The sequence below is a fragment of the Rattus rattus genome, chromosome 3, assembly GCF_011064425.1.
Source record: "Rattus rattus isolate New Zealand chromosome 3, Rrattus_CSIRO_v1, whole genome shotgun sequence".
Classification (NCBI taxonomy): Eukaryota; Metazoa; Chordata; class Mammalia; order Rodentia; family Muridae; genus Rattus; species Rattus rattus.
In genome coordinates this window covers 179073456-179089226 of record NC_046156.1, presented here as the reverse complement: position 1 = coordinate 179089226, position 15771 = coordinate 179073456, and the positions used below count along the sequence as shown (strand labels likewise).

Below are 15771 nucleotides of genomic sequence, written 5' to 3'. Positions count from 1 at the left end.
GCTCAAGTATGAAGTAATATCTCTTACAGGCATTGCTTTAGATGAAGAAAGAAAAAGGAACCAACAAAATGTTTAGAAATGGTATCCCCTTTATCCATGTCAGCTTCTAAACTATGAAATGAGTTGTTAGTAATCTCAAAATCTTTTTTTAAATAAACACGATTTTTATTCAGGGTGGGATATAAGGGCTTCATTTTATTCTTCTCCTGACAGGCATCTAATCTTCCCAACATCATTTGTAGAAGAGGGTGGCTTTTTTTCCCAGTGAGTGTTTTGACATTTTTCTTAAAAATCAGGCAGCTTAGCTCCATGGCTTTATGTCTTGATCTTCTGTTCTGTTCATTCATCTACATAGTTCTGTTCTCTTGCCATACTTCATTTTGTTACAGAGGCTCTGAAATATACCTTAAAACTAGGTGTGATGATACCATAACTACTACTACTACTACTACTACTACTACTACTACTACTACTACTACTACTACTACTACTACTACTATTTCTCCTCCTCCTCCTTCTTCTTCTTCTCCTCCTCCTCCTCCTTCTTCTTCTCCTCTTCCTCCTCCTCCTCCTCCTCATCCTCTTTCTCCTTCTTCTTCAGAATTTGATCGACTATCAGACATCTCATGTATTGTAAAGTCGAGACATTGTCCAAATGTCTTTCTGAATACTTACATTTATACCCATACATCAGTGCCGCTCTCATCCTTGGTCAGAGAAAGTTCTCTGTGTAGCAGGCAGGACTAAATGCAGAGGTTTATAGTTAGTTGGCCAGAGCAATGTGAGGAACTGACCCTTGGGTGTTCAGTGCCAGCAGAATTATATAGCAAGTCACCCTGTTCAAGCCTTAGGGAACGTCTCCCGAGAAGGTAGAGACAGGAAAGAGTAAGAGGACGAAGAGGATTGCGGTAGAACACCTTTTGTGTCTCATTCTTCCAGATTTCCCAATGCCATCTCCAGGAGGTTTGATGCTCCTATGGTGTGTGTATTGCTATTGGTCCAGAAAAGGTTCTGATTAGATATATAGGTAAGAATACTGTCTTAGCCAGTATTCTATGCCTGCAAAAAGACACCATGATCACAACAACTCATACAGATATAAGCATTTCATTGGAGTTGGCTTACAGTTAAGAGTTTTGTCCGTAATCCTCAAGATGGGAGAGCATGGCAGCACACAGGTAGACATGGTAGCTGAGAATTCTACATCTGGATCAGAAGAGAACTAGGTAAGAAAGAAACATTATGCCTGGCTTGGGATTTTGAAACCTCCAAGCTCACCCCATTCCCAGTGACTCACTTCCTACTACAAGGTCACATCCACTTCAACAAGGCCACACCTCCCCATAATGCCACTCTTTGGTGATCAAGCATTCAAATCTAGGATCTTATGAGGCAGCCTTATCCAATTTCTGATAGCATATCTTTCTTCCTTCTGTGAAACCCAATTCAATTCCTCTGCTTTTCCTCACAAAAAGATTTGACTACCCAGTTTGGTGTGTCACAGCACAGTCCTTTACACAGGCTATGGAACTTACTGTGCTTTGAAATATTAACCATTTGCTCTCTTTTCTAGAGCACATCTTTATTTTTACTATACGTTATCAACATGAGGCATTATTTGCAACACTTTTCTAGCTATGTTAATGTATATGGACTATTTTCAGTTATTGTTTTAAGTGCATTTTCCATGTCTATCATACGTTTTATTGTTTGAGAATTTTCTACATGCATGCATGTTTTCATCAAATCTGCCCCCAATTCCCTCCCTGTAACAGTTACTTTTTCAGTTCCTCTGATAACACTTCTTGACCAAGGTAACATATAGAGGGATTTATTTGGGCTTGTGGTTTCAGAGGGTTAGGGTCCATGATGGTAGAGTGAAAACATGGTGGTAGGTATAGCTAAGATCCCATATCTTGAAGCACAAGTACAAAGAGGGGATGGGAAATATATGTAAAAAAACTTTAAACTCTCAAAAGCCTGTCTTCAGTGACACACTTCTATCAAGGGCACACCTCCTAAGCCTCACCAAGCAGCCACGTGAACTATGGAGAAAGTATTCAATTGTCTAATATGTCAGGGATGTCTCATTTAACCCACCACACGCCCATTCAAATGTTCCTCATAATTTCCATCAGATTTTCTTCATAACTCCAGAAGACTACTTTTCTTAATAACTTACTGAGTTCTTTTAGTACTGCATGTGTGTAAATAGATGTAGTACTGTCTATTATGGTATCGATAACATCTCCGGACCTCATCTCTGATGAAAACCTATTCTCTTTTTCCTCAGTAGCCTTTGTTGCCATTAGCTTCTCAACTGTAGGTTGGAATCAATTGGCTCCTTCCCTATCCATGCAGGTATTTCTGTTGGGTTGATCTTGTGTTGATTATGCAGCCCCAGTTCCTGTGGTTTTAGATACAAAATGTTCTGTTATATACAACAAATATTGTTTCACTGAAGATATCTACTACCTCTAACTCTTAAAATCTTTCTGTTCCCACTTCTGTGGTGATCTTGAGGTGAAGCTTATGGGTGTCCCACTTAGAACTGAGAACTTCACCTTCTCTTATTCTTTGCATATTGACCAGTTTTGGGTCTCTGTGCGATTAATAATCTATTGCACACAGATACCTTTCTAATGAGAATTGAGACATGCACTAATCTATGGTTTAACTAGAAGTATTTTGGGATCAGTTTAATACTACGGCCATTTTGCAATGATAGTATTGTGCTCGTTTACAAGTCCTATGAAATTGTCACTAATAATGTTTCAACCCAATTAATAGTACCACACATAAGCTCTGTCTTTTGGAGTGAGATTTAAATCTAATAAGAAAGTATTTGGTTACTCCAAACATTCATGCCAACATTGCACCAGTAGCCATATCTTGCTAGGCCATTCATTAATTTTTGAAAAATATGTTCCATTTGACATTTTATTTTAAAGTGACACATTAAAGAGAAATGTAAACTCACAATTTCCAGGTATTTTGCTTAATTTAAATCATTGTTGCTTTTTGTCTCCTTTTAAAAATTATTTTATTTATTTACATTCCAGCTATTGTCTTTCTTACCTCTTGGTGGACAGATCAGTGGCCTGATACCCGCCATTCACTATTTTTATTAAAAGAGTTTGCAGCAGAGTAAGATTGTTGAATACCTTTCTTCCTCAGTAGTATAAACGGATAGATCAGTTCTCTTGAGGACTGGCCTGAGTGGTAGTGTCAGATCTTGTACAGAGCACATACATTTTGATAAGTTAGTATTTATACCACAAATAGCTATGCAACCACAGGAACTGCTCAGTATATAATGTCTTTGCAGCTAAGTAACATTAGTACTTAACTTAAACATTTGCTTTTACATTTTTGAAAACTCAGAGTGCCCATTGTAGTCTATTTATGAGCATGTACTAAATTCTTTCTTATTTTTTTCCTAAGTGCTTATACTCATTTTTTATATTAAATTTACTTGTCTTGAATTAGGATTTATGAATATTTTGCATGTTTCTTTCAAGGCTTAGCATAATATTTCCTGTGTTGAACAAAGTGATCACACCATTTATTGATGTTTTCATAATGTTTCCACTTGAAGACATGTATCTGTCTGTCTGTCTATCTATCTATCTATCTATCTATCTATCTATCTATCTATCTATCTATCTCTTGCTTTTAGAACATCTGAATAAATCTTGATCGATGCATTAGCAAGATTTCTTCTCATAACAAGGTAGAAAACATTCAGACATCCCTTTTTGAAACAGACTAGCTTTTTTTCCTACAAGTTTTATTCTACTACATGGGACAAAGACAAGCGATTCTCTCAATTCTATGGGAGCATTAGCAAACTTCATAGTTGTTATATTGAGAAAGACAGAGAGCAAAAGCCAGCCTTGCAGCTTTGCCTGAGATGTCTTCATCTACTCATTTTCTGGGTTTAGATCTACTCACAAGAAAACAAATTTGGAAAATGTGGTGACTTATGGTTGACTGAAAAAGACAAGTGAAAACAAGACCTCCACTACCTCACTGAATGGAAAGATGTCTTTGTGCTTATTGTTTTGTTTTGTTATACTCCTCTAAAAAACATTCTGAACCATTTATGAAGCTCTAGCTACACTACAACAAGTATAACCTAAAAGTAAGTCATGGGCTCCAAATATATCCCTTGTTCTTGCCTATAAGGACTTAAATTAAGTCAAGTCATAACTGGATGGTTGCTTTCCATATTGTCAGCTTAAATTCCCTTGCCTAGTTTTTGAATTTTTTAAATGTCACACAAAACCATGTCTATCCACTATTTATTATTTAAGCTTTATTGCTAATTAAATTGTTTAGCCCAGTTTCAAAATAAAAGTGGCCCCACTATCGGCATCACAGGACTATAGCATCAGAAAGGCAACTGAAATCATGTCCGTACTGACTGGTTGTGTGTGTAAACATGACACAAGCTGGAGTTTTCACAGAGAAAGGAACCTGCCTTGAGGAAATACCTCCATGAGATTCAGCTGTAAGGTATTTTTTAAGTAGTGATCAAAGGTAGGAGGGCCCATTGGGGGTGGTGTGGTCCCTGAGTTGGTAGTCCTGGGCTCTATAAGAAAGAAAGCTGAGCAAGCCAGGGGAAGCAAGCCAGTAACTAACATCCCTCCATGGCCTCTGCATCAGCTCATGCTTCCTGACCTGAAGTTCTAGTCCTGACTTCCTTTGGTGATAAACAGCAATCTGAAAGTGTAAACTGAATAAACCCATTTCTCCCCAACTTGCTCCTTGGTCATAATGTTTTGTGCAGGAATAGAAACCCTAGAATAATGTCTTTAGTACATTCTCAGAAACTTATAAAAGTCTCCAATTCCTGTAAGTCATAGGAGAGTGAATGGTATGAGGACACATTTTTCTTAAGATATCATGACAGATGACAGTATATTCTCTTTTTGCAAATGATGTCTTAAGACTCAGAAGTGGAGAATCCATTAAGATCACACACATAAAAGAAAAACAAAGCAAAAAGCAAATTGTCCCTCTCCTACCAGCTATCAATTAGCATTTCCTCCTCAGTTAGCAGGGGGACTTTGGTTCTACCCACTCCATGCTGTCATGATATCTAAATTGAACCTTAGCAGGTTTTGTGCAGGCTGTCATAACCATATACATGAAACAGCCATGTTGATTCTGCAACATATTGTTTTGTTGTAATCATTTTCTTCCTCTGGGATAGTCACATATTAAAACTTAAGAGTATACGGGTACTACAGTTTTAATAATATAGTAATAATAATAATAGCATCAGATGGATATAGAAGGGAGTGTATTTTAAAGGAATTTGGAGATGGTTGAATATGATAAAATATATGAAATTCTCAAAGAATTAATAAAAATTTTAAGTCAAAATGAAAATTAAAAAACACTCAGTGCTCAATAAAAAGTAGTTAAAGGCCAAGAAGTACTTTGAGATTAGGCTTTTTGAAGAGTCCTAAATTTAAATGTGAGGAGTGATTTCATAAACTATTTCTACTCACTCAACCTTCATAAATTAAAGATTTTTTTCCTTTTATGACAAATCTACATGTCATCATAAAGAAAGATCACTGCAACACAGACACACTTAACAGACGGAGAATTTTGTTCCACTCTGTTCTGGGATTAAAGTGACAGATCATGGAAACAAATACAGCTCTCATGTGAGGGATAAACAGATAATTGCATTCATTAGACTGACTGTAAGTTAGGGTCTTCATTTGAATTGAGTTTGATAATATATTTCTTTCTGTTATCCAAGGAAAGTCAATTAAAAGTTTGACACTGTGTGTGTGTGTGTGTGTGTGTATGTGTGTGTGTGTGTGTGTGTGTATACACCATTCTAAGATTAATTTTAAAAGTCTAATTATTTTCCAATCAAACAGGAAATCAAATGATCAAATGTTAAACAAACTCTTTTTTTTAATTTTTTATTATATATTTCTTTACTTATATTTCAAAGGTGGGATGTAATAAACTATCTTTAACTCAGATGTGATTGATACAGTCTGATCATTGGAAACTCAGAAGTATTTTCTAGACAATTTAAGAGAAGAGTAATATTTATTTGGCCTAAAATTATCTTTAGACAGTATTTGTTATCTTTTGTTGTTATTTATGCAATTATTATTTTTATTGGTTATTTTATATATTTACATTTCAAATTTTATCCCCCTTTCTGGTTTTCCCTTTGCAAACTGCCTTATCCCCATCTCCCCTGCTTCTATGAGGGTGCTCCCCCACCCACTCACCCTCTCCTGCCTTACAGCCCTAGCATTCCCCTACACTGAGGCATCAAGCCTTCACTGAACCAAGGGCCTCCGGTCCCGTTGATGCCAGATAAGGCCATCCTCTGCTACATATGTAGCCAGAGCCATGGGTCACTCCATGTGTACTCTTTGACTGGTAGCCAATTATTATGTCCATCATTTTATGGTAAGATATGTGCCATTCCCTAAATTTTTCTTGACAGTCAGAAATTGTATTGAGGAAGCAAGAGAGGGGTTTGAGTCAGGCAGGGGGTCTACACCAACTAGCATGGAAATGGTGGTAGAAGTAGTTAGAAGGAGTTTGAATGAAAAGAGACAGTTTAAATGACATCTCCATATAATCAATTTGTTTTGGGGGAAGAACACCTCAGGTGATATTCATTGGGGATGGCAAATGGAAGGCATTTGAATAACATATCTAGTTGAGAATCCAGTACACAGAATTTAACTAAAATCCTTCTGAGAGTCATGCACACAGGAAATGTACTTTAAGCTGTAAGAGGTGCTATTGGTACATTACAGGGGATACTTAGAAACTGTATCTCATTTGTAAGCTATAGGAAAGACTTGTGTATAAAGGCAGGTAGAAATGAGAGAATTAGTCAGCAGATGTTGATAAGTCAAGACCTTCATCAAGGATGATGGTGACAGAACAAAATGAAAGGCTGAATTTGAAAAGGATTATCCTAGGAAGTAAAAGCATAGCTGGGCAGATGATCCAAAACCGAGCTCCACAAAGAGGATTGGGCACACGTTCTTAAAATTTGTACCTAATGGATGCAAAAACACTATCCTTTAATAAGCAAAATTTTAAAAATCAGGTCAGCTACTTTGAAATGGGTTGGGGATGCACAGATTACAGTCTTATACTACACACAGGGTCCTTGGGTTTTCCCCCTACCATTTGGAGTGCAGCAAAATCACAGATTAATTTGTTTAGATTGTTGAAACAAAAGAAGTCAATGCACACAGGGAAATACCCTAGTCGAGATGCAGGCATCTTGTGTAATGCTAGCATAAATAGCAGGAGAAATGGAGTCTGTTAAGGACTGAGGAAAATGTTTCTGCTAATACAGGAAAATGAAAAGAATCTATTATAATGGTAAAACCAAAGCCATGAGTGTTTTAAGGAAGAAGAAACAGTTAAGTAGTAGAGTGCCCACATCAGAGTATATGAAGCAATATCAAGCCATTGGCATCACCAGTTAGCAGGACCATATACAAGGAAGAATGCAGCTACAGGAAAAGGACTTTCTCTTCGTTGACTTTAGTTTAGATCTTTATACTGCCATAGGATTTGAACCTCTGTCTCACAAGCTTGTTTTGATAAGTCAGTCATACTTTCATCTAAAACAATTCATCATCTGCTCATCTTGCTTTCAGTGGTTAAATTAAACAGGAACCATTTAAATGCATTTAAATATTGTATAAATTAGTTTTATTCTATAGTCAAGCTAAATTTACCTCAGAGTGGGTACATAAATTTTTTTTTTTATTTAAGAGAGTTAAACTGGATATGATCGTGGATGCTCATGATCCCAGCACCTTAGAAGGCTAACAAGGTACGATAAGGGAGTTCAAACAGGAAGACGAGGAGTTCAAGTCATCCCTTGATACACAATGAATTTAAAGCTAATATGGTTTCTATAAGGCTTTGTCTCCAAGACATATATATGTGCATATATACATACATACATACATACATACATACATACTACATACATACATGCATACAGACAACAACAAAACAAAATGTGAGAGAAACAACCTAAAAGGAAGAAAAAAATGAATCAAAGAGAGAAGAAAGATGGACATAACGTATTTCAAAACCACTTATATTTGAATTCCTGTGTAAGCCTGTGCTGATATTTTTCCATCTAATGGTCATGAGCAATAAATTCATTCTCTTTGAGATGTTAAAACAGCAGAAACAATTCAGTCCCAAACGATGAATCTCTTTTGTGAAACTTACTATAAACATTTTATTTTTTAGTAGCAGTTTGAATATTCTCATTGGTGATAAGGAAAATCTGAGCACATATCAGATATTCAACATTCAGGTATTGGCTTGGGAGATTTCAGCACATTCTCACTGGGAATATTAAAAATAGGACCCAGATCTTAGACAAGACACTATATTTTTTTTCAGACAGTATGTACCACATCATAGAGGGCAATTAATGGGATATTTGAAAACTGAAAGGTTTTAAATGAAAATTAAACCATGATTGTGAGGATTGAGTGTGGTTATCAAAGGAAATTCAGCTCATAATTTCCTTTTCGTGTGTGGTTATAAACATGATTTGATGCAAAAGAAAGAACAAGTTATGACTGATCTCTCAAATATAATTTGTTATTTTTCATTTTTTTCTAATAAAATGCTCTAAACATTTATAGCACCTACTGATATTAATTCATCCCTGAAGCAATATCCCTTGTGAAGCCACTGACAGTGCCCAGAAGTATCTCACCGTGGTTCTGAATGTATAAAAGATGTACCTAATTCACAATAAGTCCTCAAAAAAATTCATTGTCTGAGACTTCTGTTGTTTGCTTCTTTTCGGAGTGATTCTTAAGCAGGAGTTGATGGGACAGAATTATTGAATTATTTATCTTCAATTATGTAGAGAGGAAATGGATACAACTGTCAGGAATTAAACCATTTTTTTCTCCCTTTTCTTAATGACAAACATTTACTTCTTCAGGCAAATGGAGAAGAGAACCATTCATTCAGTATTTAGAGATAATATTGTAAAAGCAAGCATTGTTAACAGCTAACTATGGAATAACAAATCAATTTAAAGGTTTGGGTTAGAGATGACTCTTTTTAGTTTATATCGAACTGTGAGGAAGTCATAAGGAGCAGGAGCAGGGGCCTTGAAGGTTACGAAGGAATTGTTAGAGAGGAAAGGGGAATTGAATTTTATTTATTTACCTTAGTCCTTAAAGGGAGGTCAGTGGGTAGAGACAATGAACATAGTTGAGTTTGGAATTCTTAATATTACAAATTTATCTTCACAATACCATTTCTTACTTTTAACTAGCTACAAGAGGAAATAAGCTCTATAAGAAATGAAATTGTCTATAGAATAATATTTGCCAAAATTATCATTATTAGTGATGATTTTCTTGAAATAAAAAACACATCACATTGAGAACTATTATATTTATTTGTATTGGTTTTATTATTTCTAGTACTAAGTAAAACTATTATCTACATTATTTCTTTGCTAGTATTATTGTTTGCCTACTGGGCGTTCCTCCTTGACTGAAATTCCAAGGAAGTACTTTATCCCTTTCCTTGAGCTGTTGAAGATTTAATATGAGCACTCAGCAACCAGTGACACATACTAGTCATATTCATATAGAGAGTTCTGTGGAGATATGAAACCTTATTCAGGTTAACAAAGAGGTTACAGGGTAAACAGAACACCCAGAAATCCTCATTTTATTAGAGTCTTGGTCTCCTCCTCCTCCTCCTCCTCTTCCTCCTCCTCCTCTTCCTCCTCCTCCCCCTTCTTCTATGTAACATGCTCTGAACTCTACACTTGGATATAGCATTACATAGAACCCTTGTTCAGAGCAACTTTGCAGACTAAAGGACGTTAGGATCCATGGCAGTTAAGTATCTTGCCCTAAATCATGCATCTAGTGGAGCTAGAATCTCTGGGGCAGAGTGGGTAGAAGTAGATTGATTCTACAGCACACCAAATCAGGAATCAGGAAACTCTTGTTCCTTGGCTAAGAATGTATTCCTAGTCATTTTGTTTTCCATTGTACTTACTTACTTATTCTGTTTCTATTAGCTCATTTCCTTATCTTACTTGCTTAAATGTCTGCTATATATTTCTATTCCAAATCAATGTCTTTTTATTGCTTATTGTCTTAGATATTGTCTACATTACAATAGAAAGTTAATGCAGCAAAATATATAATTTTGAGCTCCAAAGTACTTAAATCCAAAGGTGACAAAGGAAGGAAATGTGAAGAGTAGAAAGAGCAAAAAACGCAACAGGAGCCATATTGAAAGATATACATTTCTTTGGGAAGTGTTAAAAACTCAAGATTTGGAGGAAGGAGGGAAAAGCAAACAGTGAGCAGAGAATGGTCAAGAAAGTCAATCTGTTTATGTGTGCACATTTTTTGTCACAACCCCTGGAACACACCTCACTAAATGAAGCCTCTAATTTTAAGACACAATTCTGAGTGTTCATGACACAGCAGTACAGGCTCATCATTTCTGATTTCTCATCATTTATAAATGTTCCTGTGACGATTGATGTTGATTATACATTCTCTATTCATAGGGCATGAAGAATATGAATAACTGCTTTACCTTCTGCCCAGTTCTGTTGTCAACATGAAGTTGCAATGAAAACTTATTATGGCAAAAATGACAACAGAATTAGAGATGCGCGTAGAAAACTAAAATGAATTGCCTGGCTTGATTTGGGTGAAGTAGAATGTTCGCAGTTAAAGGAACAGATAGAATGCAAGATGCCTTCTCTCTCGGATATGTTTAATGGTGACACAGCAGAAAAAAATATGTTATTGCCCAGGAGAGAAGGTAGGAGAAGTGGAGGCTGTGGTCCAGAGTGCCTTGGCAACTGTCAGCTGTTTGGGGTTACTTGAGAGAGAGTCGTGGATGGGTTCGATCCAGGGAGTTGCATTTTGGGTAGATTGATTTAGCATGGCTCCAGAGAAACATTTTAGAATAGCAAGAAAATCCATTAATAAAGTCTAAGCAAGTGATAGCTTTTTTTTTTTGGAATAAAGAAGATCAAGATAGAGGTGAAAGGAAGGAAGGAAGAACCAGAATAACTATTTGCATTGCTTAATACAATTGAATGACAACTTAATAAATTGAATAAAAGTTACTCGAGTCTGTAAATACATATATATTTAGAGTGGAAAAGATTGAAAACACTGTGTTCTCAACAGAAATGTGGACAGCGAAGACTTTGTTACAGAAACCCATGGATAAAAGTTTTTCAAGAGACCAGTTTTGAAGAACACAAACATTACTGATAAAAAAAAAGGACACTACAAAAAGGGTGATTGTGGTTTCTAGAGATACCTACAGAATGAAGTCAGGTTAAATAAAAGTTGAGTTACATTATACTGACTTTCTACACTGTTTTTAATACCTATAAAATGGAGTCAACTATACTTTGAAGAGAAATTGTAAAGATTTAATGGCCCTTCATGTCAATACTGAGATAGATGTAAGATGGCTTCAGTGTTGCTAATAGAAAGTTATAGATGAAGACATAATTACTGTAATACTGAAAGACTGACAGCTCTTTTCATCTCTATTGACTAGAAGGAATGACAATTTAGGCCTTTTTTAAAAAGACAAATCCATTTCAATGACATAAGCAAAATAATGCCTATGTTTCACAGTACATTCAAAATTGTTCCTTAAACAAGTGAATTTCTTTTGGTAAGTAGGAAAGAGTGAGCACACAGTGGTCGGAACAGTAATGTTGGCTCCAATTTCTTGGCTTCCTGCTCCTCTGATCTATCTAATCTGTTCATTTAGACTCTTCCATCTATTAAATCCTATATATTTAGTAGCTCAATCTTGCAGATAAGAAAATTGAGGATTATACTATGTATATAACTTACCATCACCAAATTAAATTGCTGGTAGGGATTTTTGAATGAAGACACCTGCAATGCTAATTGTAAGAGGAAATGAATGAATAAAACATGTTCCTTGTAGGTTTTTAAATTCCAAACGAACATAATTATTATTTATTATGTATAAATATTGAAATTGGGTTGTGATTTTCATATAATTATTTCAATTGTTAAAACATCAAAGTATCTATTAGTAAGTAAGTTTGAAAAGATACTTTTGTGTTAGGATCAATTGGCCTTCGTGCCATATTGGCTATGGTATTGGATACCTATTGGGGTTATCTATTATAGCTCCAAAGATTCTGCCTCTGAAAGCCAATATAAAGGTGCCCTCCAAGACCTATGATTAATTTAGAAAATGCCGCACACGCAGGGAATCAAGCCAATTGAATGGATGGATTTTCTCAATGTGTACTCTTATTAGATGACTCTAGCCACATTGATTAAAAACAAAAAACAACTCTGTACAACTGACTCGTTGTGAACTTGACACACAAACAGACCACTATTAGACTATAACTTTTCCTATTTTTGTTTACCTTCAAGATCTCATACTAATCTCACAATATAAAATAGCTTTAAAAGCCATATTAAGTACTTTCTTATGCCAAGGAGGAATCCAGGCACAGTTGCAATCAAATCAAAGTGCAACCAATATCCAGGAGTATAAAGAAAATCCTGTAGCTCTGTGTGTGCCATTTTGGAATCGCAATCATCTGTGTTCCAAGGGGCTTGGGAAACTCCAGCTCTCTAACCCACGGTGCATACAGCTTATCTTGTAGGCTCAAACCAACCCTGTTCCACAGTAGACACCATGACTGCTGATCATTCAGTAGTCCCAGAATGTTAAAAATCCTGGGTTCTACACTGCAGCCAAGGCCGTACCTTCATCAATAGCATCTCTTGGTCTTTGCAGGGACCTTGCCATATGGTGGCAAGCCTAGCTTCTCCCCATCATCCTTCCAACTCTCCAGCATTCATGCTATCAAGCACACTACCACATGGAAGACTCTTACACAATACTGAGTTCAGCTGCTATCTTGAGGTGCAGCCATGGCTGCCCTGGGTCATCGTTGTGTGCTGACTGAGGAAACACTCATCAGAAGAATTCACTTTGAAGGTGCTGGTGTATTGTCAATTACAGTAGAACTTTAGTCTCTGACAACCAGCATCTACTGTTCAAGTAATACAACATTTTACTTAAATGGTTCTTATTTATTTTTTCCATTTTTATTAAATTGGGTATTCCTTATTTACATTTCAAATGTTATTCCATTTCCTGGTTTTCAGGCCAACATCCCCCTACCTACCCTCCCCATTACCGCCCTTCCCCCAACAATCACGTTCACTGGGGGTTCAGTCTTGGCAGGACCCAGGGCTTCCCCTTCCACTGGTGCCCTTACTAGGCTATTCACTGCTACCTATGAGGTCAGAGTCCAGGGTCAGTCCATGTATAGTCTTTGTGTAGTGGCTTAGTCCCTGGAAGCTCTGGTTGGTTGGCATTGTTGTTCATATGGGGTCTCAAGCCCATTCAAGCTCTTCCAGTCCTTTCTCTGATTCCTTCAATGGGGGTCCCGTTCTCAGTTCAGTCGTTTGCTGCTGGCATTCGCCTATGTATTTGCTGTATTCTGGCTGTGTCTCTCAGGAGAGTTCTACATCCGGTTCTTGTCAGTCTGCACTTCTTTGCTTCATCCATCTTATCTAGTTTGGTAGCAATTACACCTGATTCTTTAGCCCAAGCTAACCAGAAATGAAAACATCTTAATTCTTAGTATCACATGAATAGCTCCAAATAGTCTTTGAGGGATTCTGAAACATCCCTAGGAATCTTCAATATCTAGCCTTTCATTACTAGCCTTTGTCTTTGCATAACTATCTTTCATGCTCCCATTAAATAGCACTTTAAACAGTGAAAAGTCAATGGTTTTCAAGCCCGAAGCTTCAAACATTTCCACAGTCCTCTCAAAAACAACATGGTAAGGTCTATCACAATACTTGTCCATTCTCTGGGAACAATTTCTGTTCTACTTTCTACCACTGTGATAATACACTGGCCCCAAACAACTCATGGAAGCAATGGTTTATTTCACGTTGCAGCTTATAGTCCATCCTGAGGGAAAATCAGGACTAGAACTCTTATCAGGAAGTAAAGTAGAACTGTGGAGGAAATAGGGTTTCTGGCTTGCTTCCCATGCCTTACTCAGCTTGGTTTCTTATGAAACCCAGGATCATCTATCCAGGGACTGCACTACCCAAGGTTTGATTGGCCCTCACTTATCCATCATTAATCAAGAAAATTCCCCACATACTTGCCTACAGGCCATTGTGATGAACGCATTTTCTTAGTTGAGGATTCCTCTTCCCAATTACAAGAAAACTAATCAGCACAAATGCAAAACAAATTATCTTGGTTAACTGAAATGTCTGCCAACCATAAAAGTTAATGTTATTAATGCAATAAAATTGCCATGAGAAAATGCCTACCATTAGAAAACAGCATCTTGTTCTTAGAGATTGTTTTGTGATTATATAGTTGTGCTAGCTGACCAGTTATTTTTTAATAACTATATATATCCCTAACATCTATAAATAGTCTATTATTAAATGAGTTAATTGTGGTGCCAGTGGACTCAGAGAACCTTTATGGAAATAAATTATATTAATTTCTCATTAATATAAGCTTTGTATACTTGAAATAAAGCTTCCATTTGTCTTCAAATTTTAAGGTTGATTGATTATTATTTATGTTCTCTGTTGCTAGATAAAAATATAACAACAAGAACAATGTAAGGAGAAATGTTTTATATTGGTTCACAGTTTGAGGGCATTGTCTAGTATGGTGAGAAAGTGATAGTGGCCAGGAGGCTGCTAATAACATTATGTCTACACCCAGGAAACATAGGACAATGAATACTCAGTCTCCTTTATCCTTTTCATTAGGTCAAGCATCTAGTCCAGTGGATGATCATAGTGGGAGTGCTTTTCAACCTCAATTAATCTATTATAAATAATCCCTCAAGGCATGCCTAGATTCTAAAATGACCTATGCAATACCTCAGTCATTTCTCATGGTCATTCTAAGACTTTAAGTCCTACTTACCCACTGAGACTAAAATTCCAAGCTGGGGTGGAAATTTTTCAAAATAGCAGTAGTAATGACATCCATGTTCAAAAGTATCTGAAACTCAAAACTTATTTTGGAGATAGTAGAATATATTTTGCAAAGATGTTCAATGAAATGGCATAAGGTTGAAATTTCCCTTCCCTAAGGAGGAGAGGGGATATGTAGGAAGGGCTTTTGAGGGTGGAATTAGGAGTAGAGGAGGGAGGGAGCTGTGATCAGGATGTAAAGTGAATAGAGAAATAAATTAATGAAAAAATTGGTTTATGCTTCAAACTTGGAAGAGACTGATTATTTTCAGTCTCAGCCCCAAGTTAGTCTTCTTTATTTGGATCAAAGAGAAACATAAAATTTGGTTTATGTAATAAAGTTTATCTATACATGACTAAATTTGTGCTCTTAGAGAATATTATCAATGAAATTATTAGAATATATGTTATTCTTTAATCCTTTCTGTGATTACTAAACTGACATACAAAGTGTTTCAAAGTACCTCTCAACGGTTGTAACAAAGACAAGGTTTAAAGGCAGAACTTGTACACTTGTATTCATTTAACTTTTATTTTTATTAAAAAAAACAACTACTTACATTTGTTTTTCCTCTCAAATAAATGTTCAGTCATTGAAAAAAATAATGTTTGAAAAAAAATGTTTGGTTCTTATTCACTTATACATTTTTCTATATATCTTTAATAATTGTTATCTATACAGAAAATGGCA

General features: G+C 36.1%; 1 protein-coding gene across 1 annotated transcript in view; it reads left to right on the top strand.

The window, feature by feature from the left end:
- Hcn1 (hyperpolarization activated cyclic nucleotide gated potassium channel 1) overlaps nt 1–15771 on the top strand; it is a 376001-nt gene that overhangs the window by 36317 nt on the left and 323913 nt on the right. The window lies entirely within an intron of this gene.